The sequence below is a fragment of the Benincasa hispida genome, chromosome 2 (genome assembly GCF_027475165.1).
Source record: "Benincasa hispida cultivar pf3 chromosome 2, pf3_genome.v1.1, whole genome shotgun sequence".
Classification (NCBI taxonomy): domain Eukaryota; kingdom Viridiplantae; phylum Streptophyta; class Magnoliopsida; order Cucurbitales; family Cucurbitaceae; genus Benincasa; species Benincasa hispida.
Genome location: NC_143479.1, coordinates 36,696,075 through 36,710,041, shown reverse-complemented (window position 1 = coordinate 36,710,041; position 13,967 = coordinate 36,696,075). Strand labels below are relative to the sequence as shown.

At 33.4% G+C, this 13,967-nt stretch overlaps 1 long non-coding RNA gene across 1 annotated transcript; it reads right to left on the bottom strand.

Moving 5' to 3' along the window:
• Positions 1-494: 494 nt before the first annotated feature.
• LOC120088729 (uncharacterized) lies at positions 495-2,819 on the bottom strand. The gene is made up of 5 exons (XR_005485012.2): positions 2,521-2,819; positions 2,360-2,429; positions 962-1,136; positions 789-873; positions 495-706 (listed from the first exon to the last, which is right to left on the bottom strand). It is a non-coding gene; the product is annotated as an uncharacterized LOC120088729 (long non-coding RNA).
• Between the last annotated feature and the right edge of the window lie 11,148 nt (positions 2,820-13,967).

Here is a 13,967-nt window from a genome sequence, read left to right as displayed (position 1 = left end):
AAATTCTGAAATCCCTAAAATCAATCAGAAAACTTCAAGGAGAGTTAAATATGGTTATCTTGTAAAAAAAAAAACCAAAGAGGTAAGGAGAATTAGTTAGACTCAAGATCTTGAACACTCTATAACTAAGTCGATCAACTTACCAAGAGCTCAAGCATGCAACTCTAGATCAAGAATTACAAAAAAGATGGTGATGAACTTTTATCATCGCCCTAAAGTAGGGTTGGCAACGGGGCCGGGGCGCGGCGGGGTGGGGGGCGTCCCCCGTCCCCCGTCCCCGACCCCATGGGGGAAATTGTCCCACATCCTCGCCTCCGTCCCCACTGTGGGGATTCCCCATTGTTTTTAAGTTAAAATTTGATTAGTCCACAAAAAATCCATTAAAAAAGTTTATCGAATTTCTCGTTTTTTAATTCAAGTGATTTTATTTGAAATTTGACTAATGCACAACAAATGAACAAAAAATAATAAACTATTCTATGAAATAAACACAATTGACAATTAATTGACAATCAATTGACAATTTAAAAGCTAACAAATCCATTAGATAACTTTACAACTTAAAATTCAATAAAATTTGTATAAGGAAGTCAATTAAAGACAAACGTCTTATATATTCAAATAAGTATACAACTTAAAATTCAATAAAACTCGTCATTCTCTCTTCAACGACTTCACAATCTCCCATCCTTAGTTGTATTCATTCCTACATTTAAAATGTAATAAACAAATAATGTCACAAAAAAAACTAAACTAGACCACGAAATAATATTAATCCTTGAGCATACCTTAGTCACCACGCCATCTTCATCATCAGAATCATCTGCATCTTCTAAAACAGTTGTGTAACCATTTTTTTTCTCGTGCTAATACCTTACATTGTCAAATATTTGTAATAAAAGAAAATATTTATTAATATATTAAATGATAGAAAGATGTAAAATAAAATAAACAAATTAACCTGTCAAAACTTCAGTTGCAATCCAATTTTGAGCGCACATCAAAGCCTCTATCATCTTTGGATTAAGTTCGTTACGATATGGGCTTACAATTCTACCACAGGTACTAAAAGTAGGCTCTGTGCAATCTCCTATCACTACGTACTCTTTCGATCCCCATCTCCTATCACTGCCAACCTATCTTTCACAAAAGTTAAGAATATGAGCACAACACCGCATATGAAATAAACTCCCATCCAATATTAAGTTTCCACACAAATTATCAACAAGCATATTAACCATAGAGTCATTGGTACTACAATTATCTACAATTACTGATGACAATTTTCGATCAATATTCCAATCTAACAGACATTCTATAATATCTTCATGAAGCATATCAGAAGTGTGTGGAGAAGGTACATATATAAACCTGATTATTTTGTTTTGCAAAACCCAACTATCAATGACAGCCATATAACCTTTTGTTTGGTGGTTGGAAGTCTACATGTCTGCTGTCAGGGCGATCTTTCCTTTGATCTCATTCAACAATGCCATGATTTTCAACTTTTCAGTCTCATAAATTTTCAAAATCTCCTTTTTTATTGTGTTTCTTGACACCATCTTAAATAATGGTTGGATGACATTTCAAAATTCCCTAAAACCTTCGTGCTCAACTATTGAGAGAGGATATTCATGTCTTATTATCATCCTAGCTAATGTTTTTTTTTTGCAGTTTCCTGATCGAAGTTATATAAACTCAATGTATCGTTCTTCTCTCTATTAGGATTCAATAGGGTTTGTCATATGTCCTTTTGTCCTTTATATGGGCTTAATATGATCATGCAAATGTTTGGTTCCATTTTTACTTTCACCCCCTAATTTTCGTTTGCAGTAATTACAAATCGCCTTGTCCACTCCATCTATTTTTTGTTTCTTAAAATGGTTCTAAACAACTGATGTCAATCTCTCAATATCCTCATCAAGAATAACATAATTATCAACATTCAAATTATCATCATTCGATGAGCATGGAGTTAAATTTGGGGTTGAATTTGGGATTGGACTTGGAATTGGATTTGAAAAATCTTTATTTGTAGAAGGTGATGAATTCAGACTTGGACTTCATTTTCAAAGCATTCAAACATATTCAAAGCATTCAACAGTTCAACTAAATTGAAAGCATTCAAATTTCAAACATACACAAACATATTTTCCAATCATATTAAGCCTAAAATTCAAAACATTCAAATATCAAATATACACGAACATATTTTTCAAATATATTCAAACCTAAAATTCAAAACATTCAAATATCAAACATACACAAATATATTTCTCAAACATATTATTTACTAATTTCAAGTATACTTTTCAAAAATATCAAATGGCCAAACAAGAGAACTAAAGGAAATTTTTACCGGCACCGGCTTGAACTTTAAAGAGTTGAACAGATAGATCTCGCCTCTCGAAATAGCACAAATCTGTTTTCTTTAAAAGGAAACAACATAGAAGTACAACAGTCAAAATATAATTAAAAAAAAAAAAAAAAAAAAAAAAACGGACGGCTTTGAATGTTTACCTGAAATGGCTGAGGCTGAATTGAGAAAACACAGAAGTGTTTCGGCTGGACACAAAATATATAAAAAACAACACATAAGTGAAATGGAGCAGTAGGCTCGGCTGGACGCTGGAGCTGGAGCAGTAGGCTGGGTCTTCACTCTTCACGACGGGAGCAGTAAGCTGGACGGAGCAGTAGAAGAAGGCTCGGCTGGACGCTGGAGCAGTGGAGAGGACGGAGCAGAGGCTGCTGGTGCTGGAGGGATTTACGATTTAGGGATTTTGGGGTTGAGTAGCAGTAAAAGCCAAAAGGGATTTAATATTTTGGAAAAAGTAAGGAGGAGAGGAAAATATTTTTGGACTTTTTTTTTTTTTTAATTTTGGGTTTTTGGATTTTTGAATTTTTTCATTTTGGATCTTTTTATATATATTTATAATAAATTTATAAAATTTCTTATTTATAAAAATATATATATAAATTCGGGGTCGGGATTAATTGGGGTCGGAGCAGGGATACTGTCCCCGTCCCCGCCCCATCCCCGGATGGGGCTCCGAATAAATTTCTCGGTTTGACTCCATCCCCGATCAAACCGGGAAATCCCGATCCGAACAAGGTGGGTCCCGATGGTTTTTTTTTGCCAACCCTGCCCTAGAGGAAAAACTTCATTCCCAAAATTCATTATCTAAAAATTGTCTTGTACAAGTTGATGGCAAAGACTTATAAATAGCCTCTCAAAATCCTAATGTATGCCCCAACGTGAATTTTAGAAAAATGACAAAAATACTCTTATTTAACATGTTTTAGAAAGGATAAAATTGGAAACAATAAAACTACATCTAAATTATTAAAAAAAATTATAAATAATAAATTTGAGTCCTTCAAACTTATACTTGATCGTGTTATATCTAAGAATCAAAAGGCTTTTGTCCCTATCCAATAAATAGTTGATAATGTGATCGTTGCTTATTAGTGTCTTACTAATATAAAGGGATTTGTATCTCTAAAAATGGATATGAATAAGGTCTATGGTCGATTGAATTAGAGTTTTGTTGCAGTGGATAATGCATCGAATGGGCTATAGTAATGCTTAGATTGATTAAATTTGCGTGTGCTTGGAATCTGTTGATAGAACCGTAAAAGTACTATTCTACCATTTACACTTGGCTAGTTTTAATTTTTTTTTACGATAAATGCTTATTTGCTGCTTTTCTTTATTATTTTTGGGGGAACCAAGCATTGGGGCAAATATTAGAAGTTTTGAAGTTATGATGAAAAAACGAGGGCCAAAAGACTCAATTTCGGGTCTAAGACATGAAAAGATGAAGATTTTGAGGCTAAAATGTCATCAAGAAACTGTTGTTTGACGCTGCAAATCCCCCAAAGAATGAAAAGACGCTGCGGGGAGTTAAGGCCAACACTACTCATTGCATTTATGACACTATCAATAGAAAGGCTATTAATTGTTCGTTTCGTCTAAGTTATTAAGAGGATGGAACTGGAGAGGATTTTGAGTTACAGAGAGGAGATTCTGAAACTTGAGTTCGTGGTTGAAGGCTATGATGTAGGGATGGTCATTTAAATCGTAAAAATCTAACCGTTTTTAAAAATCGAATCGAACCAAACCAAAAACTCAGTAAAACCGAAAAATGCAGTTCGATCCAGTTTGAAGAATTTTGAAACCGAATTAATTCGATTCGGTTCGGTTTCACTTTCGAAAATTGAATTTGAAACCGAACCGAACTATTTTTAACTAATATATATATTTATTTATTTATATATTTAAAAAAAAGTAAAACCGAATTTAAAACCGAACCGTTTTTAATTTAAAAAATAAAACCAAATTTAAAACCACAGAACCGAACCATTTTTAACTAAAAAAATATAACATGATTTTTTAAAAAATGCCAAAACCAAATTTGAAACCGAACCGAACCGTCGGTTCGATTCAGTTTGAACCAATATTTGTATTTAATGTATGAAAGTAATCGTGATACATCGAACCAAACCAAACCGTTTCCATCCATAATGGTCAATCAAACTGAATCGTTTCCATCCCTAATGGTCAATCAAACTGAATCGTTTCCACCCATACAATGGTAGAGGACCGTGGTCATACTTTGGAGACGAAGTTAGATCGTTTGGATAATTATTCCCTCCTTTCCCTGTCTTTGATTTCACTAAATTTTTGCAATTTTAATTGTAGTTTCAAGTTTTGAGAACATGTTTGGCTAATTTTTCAATTATTTTGGGTATCTTATTGTTGATGCATAATGTTGTTAAGCGTTTGATTACTGCTTGACTATTGTATGTCTAATTCCTTTCTCGGGAAAAAGGGCTTTGGGCTAGATCAAAATTGTTAGACTATTGTTCAAGAATGCACAAAAGTCGTAATGTGGTTGATGATGCGCAAGTGCACATGTCAAATTATATTATGGTTAAAACAGTCAAGAGATCGAATATTATCCTTGTGGAATTTGATTCACAATTTTTTAGCTATTCAGGGATCGTTTTAAAATTTTATATAGGGACCCACTCGTAATGCAAATTAATTAAACTAAATTAAAAAAGCAATAAAAATGATCGAATATGAAGATTATCAACAAAGAGACGTTTTAGTGAATAGATTTCATCAATGGCATCATTAAACACAATTGTTTTGACTCTTGAATCAATTTACATAACACTTAGATCTAGAAGTCTTTTATCCAGATTTTTCCTCTCAAAATCAATCTTTTCTTTCATTTAATTGCTAATTATAATATCTTGAAACTAGATAGTTAAGCAAAGAAGAATCTTCATCAATAATCTCTATGGTTATCCAACTAATCTAGTGTTTTCAAACAATAGTCTAGCATGCATGATCTAATCTAAAACCTACATTTTAAACCAAGATTTAAATCATGAACTCATTGAAATATTGGCCGAACATTCAAAAGTATTAAGATCAATCATACTAGAAAGTATTGGTGCAAATTATCATTCAAGAAATAAAATGCGTAATAAAAATCCATAAAATCCATCTAACCCTAAAACTATAAGAAATACAGACGAATATGACTTCTATAGATAGAACCATAGCAAGAATACAAAAATATAGAAAAGAATCCAGGATAAAAAAAAGGAAAAGAAAAAATTATCTAGCGTTCTGGTCCGTCTCCATGATATAATTGACCCTCCAATACTCTCCAATCGGCTATCAAGGAACCTCTATATTCTAGCCAAAACTCCCTTTCTTAGCTTCAAAAATTCGATGTGGAGAACTGTTGCAAAGCCTCCTTTATATAGGGAAATATTTTCCAAAACTATATAGGATTTAGATTCCTAAAATGATAAGTAAAAGATAAAAACCTAAACTATTTGACTTGATTATCGAAAGTAGATGAAATAAAATCTAAAATGTAATGCTTTAAATGGATAGAGAACGGGAAAAAAATGGTCATTAGCCTAACGGCCACCCGGATCAAAAGTTATTACAAACTGCAGATTTTAAAGAAGAGGAAAAGCACCTACGCAGTTTTCATGCCTTTTTTTTTTTGCTCTAGTTCTCCACTTTTCATCAACTTTGACCCCATCTCTTGCCTTAGGTCAAGCTTTGACCTATTATAAACGTGTTTTCATCATTTTAATATAAAGATAGCCCATACCGATCTAAATGCTCGATTTCTACAAATTAAACATAAAAGTGTATCGACAAACACAAATTAACAATTTTCTAAACCTAAAAACGTACTTTTTGAATGCATTTAAGTGGCATAGGCTAGCTCATTGCATAAATATTTGGATTAACAAGTCGGTGTGAGAAATGATTGTACTTGAGGGAGGATACCTAGATTTTTAGACTTTTAGACCTATGAAATTAATGTTGGATTGGTCTAAAAAATAATTGATGAAGTCATCATTAAACAAAGTCGTAGCATAAAATGTTTATTTGACTGAATTTTCCCTAGTCACTTGATTTATTTGCTTTTCTCGCTTTAGAATTAAGTTCATCAACATCATGTTCGCAGTCCTAGATAAAATTAGCCAGATTTTCACAATAACTAAGAATTAATTACCCAACTTCCATGAGACAATACTTTGGTGTTAGACCATTATTCCATGAGATAATATTTTGGTGTTAGACCATTTTTTATGTATTATAATTTGACGTGTGCAATTGTGTTCCATCATGGGTCCCTTTTCAAATTATGTTTAATTGAAAGTGAAAAAAAAAAAATTTAATTATCTAAAGTCAAACAAGGATATCCTCTTTTTCCTTTATCTTTTTCTCATTTGTATTGAGGGTTTTTCAAATCTTCTCCGTCAAATAGAAGTTTATGGTAAGCTTTTTGGAATTGAGCAATGATTCTCGAATTCACAATATGAAGAATATGCTAGGTTTGGTTGATGGTACACTTGTTGAATAGATTGATGATTTTGCGTAATTCTTTGATTATTTGCAATAGTGTGGTTACAGCTTGGATTTTAAATGCTCTTTCTAAAGAGATTCTCGTGAGATATGGGTTAAGAGTGTTTAACACGACAACTCGAACAATCCGAACTATCCAATCCAAAATATAAGGGTTGAATTGGGTTAATTTTGTTCTTGAGTTGGGTTGGGTTAAACTTTCTCTATTTTTGTTGGGTTGTGGGTTGGTTAAAAAAAAATTGGGTTGACCCAATCCAACCCGAATTATATATATATTAATAATATATATTTCTCTTTGTTTAAAGTTTGATTACTTTGTATTAATTAATTTGTTAATTTCTAATATTTTAAAAAAAGAATTGTTACGATATTTGTCTTTGTTGAAAGTTTATAATAAATATCATAAATATTTGGTATTTATCATTTAAATTTTATGAGATTTTAGTTATTAGTCATACGTTGTATATAAATTTATATATTTTTATTTTTTTAAAAAATATAATCTGACAACCCAACTCAACTCAACCGGAATTTTAAGAGTTGGGTTGAGTTGGATTGAAGATTTTATTTAGGTTATTTGGATTGTCAATTCAATCAACCCAAATTTTCGGATTGATCTAAAAACACCCTCAACCCAATCCAACTCAATCTATATATGATTGATCTTTATGAGAGATATCAAAGCCAAAATAAGCCTCGCATCTTTTAATTGCATCATGAATGGTCTAATTTGGTGCATCAGTCAATCTTTCGATCGTCTAATCGCATCTTTCAAGCATTTTTTTTTTCTCTCTCTTTTTTGTTCGTGAATTTTTGTCTAATTTTATTTGAAGTGTCACTCTTGTAGTTATTTTATTTTGCTCAATTGTCCAATTGTCCGCCCTTATCTATATCTAAGTCAAACTAATCTTTGAATAAAGTAAGCAGATTTTATTTAGTAGTGAATTTGATTGATATAAGGGTTGGAAAAAAAAAGACCTAAGAAACTACACATTTTGGTCAATATGGCGAGTAGGGTTGGCAACGGGGACGGGACGGAGTAGGGGGACTTCCCATTCTCGTTCCCATCCCCGTCCCCACGGGGATATTTCCCCCATCCCCGCTCCCGTCCCCGCCAATTAAAGGCAAGGACAGGAATGGGGATTCCCCGTCGGGGAAACGTGTCCTCGGGGATCCATCCCCGACCTTTTTTTTTAATATATATAATAATAAATTTAATCGGGACGGGGTGGGGATACCCTCCTCATCCCCAATCGGAGACCCGGTTAGGATCCTCGGTTTGAACCCCATCCCCGGTCAAACTGGAGATTCCCCACCCCAATCGAGACGAGGACCCACGGAGATTTTTGCCAACCCTAATGGCGAGACAAAACTAACCACAAACTGCTATTACTTATGAACAGTCAAACAAGTCTGAAAAAACAACTTTGTCAAGCTAGGACTCGCGGCTAAAAACTTGCCACAAAATTTACTATCATCTAGAAGCCGTTTGGTTTAAGATTTTATAAATGTGATGTTTGTGAATAGGATGTCTACGAATTAGAGATATTTTATTTAGTTGTGCATGAGAAATGCTATCAGAATTTTATAAACAAAAATTATATTTGTATTTAATGTATGAAAGTAATCGTGATACTCTTATATAAATTTAATATATTAATAAATTAAACAATAAATATCATTCAATATATTGATAAAAATAAACTAGTTAACAACAATAATAATTATAATTATATATATTTGAAAATTGATTACTTTATCATTAAAATTATCATTAATATATTTAATGAAATGAATGTCATAAATTATAATCTAATACTTAATCATTTTAAATTAATTGTCAACATTAGTAATTTAAATTTTTATTAAATAATAAAAGAAGATATATTTTAATAAATAATAAATTGTATAAATAAGTGCAAATTTGATAAAAATATGATATGCTAATAAAGATTATTAATAAAGAATACTAAATTTCTTATAAAAATGATATGTTAATAATGAATGAAGTTAAATTAATCACAATAAAAAATTAAACAATTATAAATCATCAATAATAACCATATATTCATAATGAAGGATCAAATTAAAATTAATCTCAATAAATAATTATTTGATTAAAAAAAAAGTAATTCATTGTTATTATTGAAAAATTGAATTTTTTTACCAATTAAATTTAAATAATTCTAGTTTACTAATTAAATATATTTAAGATATTGGTAGCTAATTAATTAATAATTTATGTAAGAAAGTAGTTGCATTCATTTAATAAATTCTTATTGTAATCTTAGTTAAGTAAATATTTTAACAAATTATTGTTTATTTACTAAAATTAATGTAAACATTTATTAATTAATTAACTAACTATATTTAAAATGAAATTATGTATAAAATGAAAAATATAAAAGAGTAAAAAATTCACAATTTTGGAAGGGAAAAGGAAACCATTTTCTGAAAGAAAATGCCTGGAAATTGCTTATACCCAAGCAAGCTATTGAAAATGGTGAAACAAACCTAGATTTTGGATGTCTGTATCAATTCCCATGCAGAAAACCCTCAAATCAAATTATCCCATTAGGCGGCATTGGGGTAAGGAGTTGGGAGAATAGGAGCGACTCCACTCCTTTTTTTGTCCAAGAAGATTGTGGATCCCACTCTAAAAAAATCAATTTTATACCTTAATAACTCCTTGGATCATGGGCAACAAGAGTTCACAACTCTCCAGATTTCATAACTTTATAGAGTTCACAACTCCACTCTATAAACAAATCTTGCAAAATAGTAAATCTGAACATCGGTATGCTGTTGAGCCAAAATGAACAAATCAAGTTAGAATCAGGATTTAGAAATTACTCAATCAATAGAAAATAGATATAGGTTTTTGGCGTACCTTCCTTCAACCACAGCCTAAAGATTATATAGGTCAACCCTCCATTACCGAAGCTTGCATGACCTTTCTATTTATGAGCCACTACTAAAATTCTCCTCATTCATTACCCATCTAAACCATCATTATTTAAGTCATTATACATTCCAACCTCTGATATACTCATCTCTTAAGTAGACCTCTAATGTTCGGTTAATTAACCACTACTTTGAATATAATTATATACCTTTAATATAATTATTATTTAAATAGTTTAGTTATGTAAAGCATAAATTGACATTCTATTATTTTTAAAATTAATTATCTTAAAATGGGTTTACTAATACAAATACATGGCTCATGATGTATGCATGTCTAAACCATACCAAAACTCTCTCACAACACATTCAAATATAGTCTCACATGGCCAAGCCAGGTAAAACTCCACTTTTATATATATATACATGGATGGACCATGTTTGATCCATGCAAAATTTCCTCAAAAATCATATGCATGGGCAAAAAGACCATGCAACTCTCTCTTCTTTTTTATTATTATTTTTTTTACACCTCAAATGGGCTTCATCCCAATTGAGGTTTTATTAAATTGCCGAACCCTTTCTCTTTTTTTTATGTGTGCTAACCTCACATGAGGTTAGCCTTCTATGCATGGGTCGGTAAATTTTTTACCCCTCTAGTTGGGCTCCCACACCGACCCTCGCATGGAGCGGTTCTATTTCTTGGGGTTAGCAAATTTCCGACCTCTCCCTCTTATCATTTACTTTCTTTTTTTATTTTATTCGTATGTGTGTGTATACATTTGCATGGCTAAAAAGACATGCACCATCACTACTCCCAAATGGCTAAAAGCCACCTAAAAGCTTCAACTCTACTATAATCTCGTTTGGGCTCAAAAATACAGGATCCACTTATCAACATGAGTAAGTAAAACGTTTGCTCCTCTTATTGGTAGGAACATGGAATTCTATGTGGATGATATGATGGTAAAGAGCAAGAAAGCGAGCCACCATTTAGACAACCTTGTCGAAGCCTTTGGAGTTCTGCAAAAATATCGAATGAAGTTAAACCTAGAAAAGTGTATTTTCGAAGTAGCTTCTGCCAAGTTTCTATATGTTTCATGGTCAACCAGAGAAGAATTGAAACAAATCCAGATAAGACACAAGCAATGCTAGAGATGGAGTCTCTTAAAACACTGAAACAACTACAATGTTTGAATGGAAAAATAGTTGCCCTTAATCGATTTCTTAGTCGAGCTACCGATAAATGTTTTAAGGTATTAAGAAAGAAAACTAACTTTGAGTCAACAGAGGAATGTGAGTAGGCTTTCGAACAACTCAAGAATTATTTGAGTACAAACCCACTCCTTTCCAAGCTCATGCCCAACGAAGAATTTTTCCTATATCTTGTGTCTGATTCTATAATCAGTTCCATCTTAATCAAAGATGATGAAGGTCGACAGTCACCAGTATACTATACAAGCACGATGGTAGGGGTAGAAACGACATACCCCCAAGTAGAAAAGCTTGCCCTTGCCTTAGTGGTGTTAGACCGAAGGTTACGTTCATATTTACAAGCGCAGAAGGTAATGGTTTTAACCAATTTTCCATTGCAACAGGTGCTGCAAAAGCCAAAAGCATTGAGCAGATTGATGAAATAGGCAATCAAGCTGGGTGTACATGTGAAACCCAGATTTTTATTTTTCCTACTTAAGCAGGTGATTAAGGGATTAACTAGGAGAAAGTTAAATCCTATGTTGAAGAAAAAGGAAATTTCTAAGTGTTGAATAGATTTTCCTTGAGTAGCTTTGAGTTAAGCTTAAATCCCTGAAAATTGATTAAGTGTTGGACTAGGCATTGCTATGTGAGTAACTTTGACTTAAGCTTAAATCACTGAAAATTGACTAAGTGTTGGACTAGGCCTATGCATTTGCTACAAGATCTTGGAAAGAGTACTTGGGCAAAGGAAAAATTTGAAAATTTGGCTAAGTATAGAAAGTTGTGTTGATGCGTTGGAAGGGACCAATGCGTTGGAAGTTGTGTTGATGCGTTGGAAGGGACCAAGTCGTTAGAAGAAGTTGTGTTGATGCATTGGAAGAAGTTGTGTTGATATGTTGGAAGGGACCAATGCATTGGAAGAAGTTGTGTTGATGCATTGGAAGGGTTGTTGGTGATGACATACAGCTGAAGGAAGGAAAATAGAAGTGATGCGTTGAACATCCAAGAGTTTGTGGACGCATATGAAGGATGAACTCATGGAGGACGTTATTTAGACATGTGGCTTGTTAGGAAGAATTCTTAAGCCTTAAGTAAAAGAGGTGGCAGCATAAGAAGACATACAAAGTTAAGGGCCATGCGTTGATGAAATGAGAAGAAGACACCTTGGGTTGTGCTGATGCAAGATTGCGTTGATGGAGTAAGGAAGAGACACTTGGTCATGCGGCCAAGTAGGAGGTGTCGGCCATGGAGCAATCTTGGACGCCTATAAATAGAGCCAAGGACTTCAGATGAAAATTCAAATTCTCTTCAAAAGACATAAAGAAGAGTGTATGGGGAGGAAACCATGCGTTGGTAGCAAGACCATGCATTGGTCAAGAAGTTCCAAAAGGGGAGATGCTGTCGGGCAGAAAAGACAGGAAGTAGCATCAACTTGGAACGAGGAGTTCTTCCAAAATAATCGTGCGTTTGATGTGATTCCAAAACCATCTGAAAGCTAAAAGAGTCTAGTTTTCATGGTGGGGCTACCGGAGAAGAAGCTCCAATAAATTGGGCTGAAGAATGAGGAAAAGGCAGAAGGGTCGAGCTGTCGGGTAAGCTGGGCCAGTCTTAATGTTTTGATGATTCCGACCAAACCACGAGAATTTATGAAATAAGATTTTATGGTAAGCTTCCTGAGACATTTTAGAACATGGGAGGAAGTATCTTAAAATAAGGTCTAGAATTATGAACAATCTAAGCTGATATTTGTATCTAAAATTTAGGATTCAAAAGGGAAACCAAGGAAACCTAAGGAACTTCGGAAAGGAAAGTTCCTAACCAACCAAGGTGAGTGGTTATTGTGTGTTGTATTGTTGATATAATTACTATATATAGGTAAATATATATAGGGGATAATGTTAAATTGGCATGATCAGGGATATATGTTTATCTGATTACTATGCTTGTTAATATATTACATGTATGTTTGTGTTGGAAACTGGAATTGTACCCAGGATATATAGTTAGCATGCTTGAAAAGGTACTTGGCGGAAAAATATAGTCAGCTTCAGTCGGCGGGAAATAATAGTCGGTGACAACCAGCGGAAAATATAGTCAAGTTACCTAAGCATAGCTAGCGGGAAAATAGTTGATGTGCACATTGGCGGGATAATAGAGTATAAGGAAAGTTTCCACAGGAATTGTTGTTATCTTAGTATACGTGTGAAAGTATTGGAGATGTTTATATTATGTGATAACCAGCGGTCAAGTTGGGGTTGGTTGTTTTAACCAGCAATCGAGCTAGGGATTGTCCAGCGGTTTGGCTGGAAAATAATAATGAACTTGTGGTAATGTTCTTGTTGACTATGCATTGCTTTCCCAAAAATATATTTCTGTTGACAAAGTTATTTGTTTATCTAAAGGAGTTCCAGGGTGCTTCTAAGGTCAAGGTCTGCCACGTGCCACAGTTACACTTCTGAAGGGTTTTACGGTTGTTGTTATAAATTTTGTTGTTAAGTCTTTGAGTTGTATAAATGTTACATTGTCGTTGTAATAAGATGGGCCTACTTAATCCATTGTAGTTTTCCTTCTTGACTTAATCAGTTGGTTATTGAATTTGCATATTGGTATCAGAGTTATTCCGCAAGAGTTATTAGGCAGTAAGTGTCAACCAAAGAGTTGATAACTGCTGCAATCACGCCCTTTCCTTAGCTCGGAGGGTGGTCTGGGGCGGGGTGTGACAGTACACAACATCCAATTCCATCCTAGAGTTGCAATGAAAGGTCAGCTTAGCTGACTTTAATAGCTCTCCAAATGAACTATCCTTTTTGGCCTAAATTGTGCTAGTTCTAGTGAATTTAAAGTTTAGTCTAGTTCTTAGGCAAGTTATCAAGCATAAGGAGCCTTCGGAACGGTTTGGATGCATTTCAAGCTTAAACGGAGCATTTAGCAAGCAAAAAGAAACAAACTGGAGAAAGGA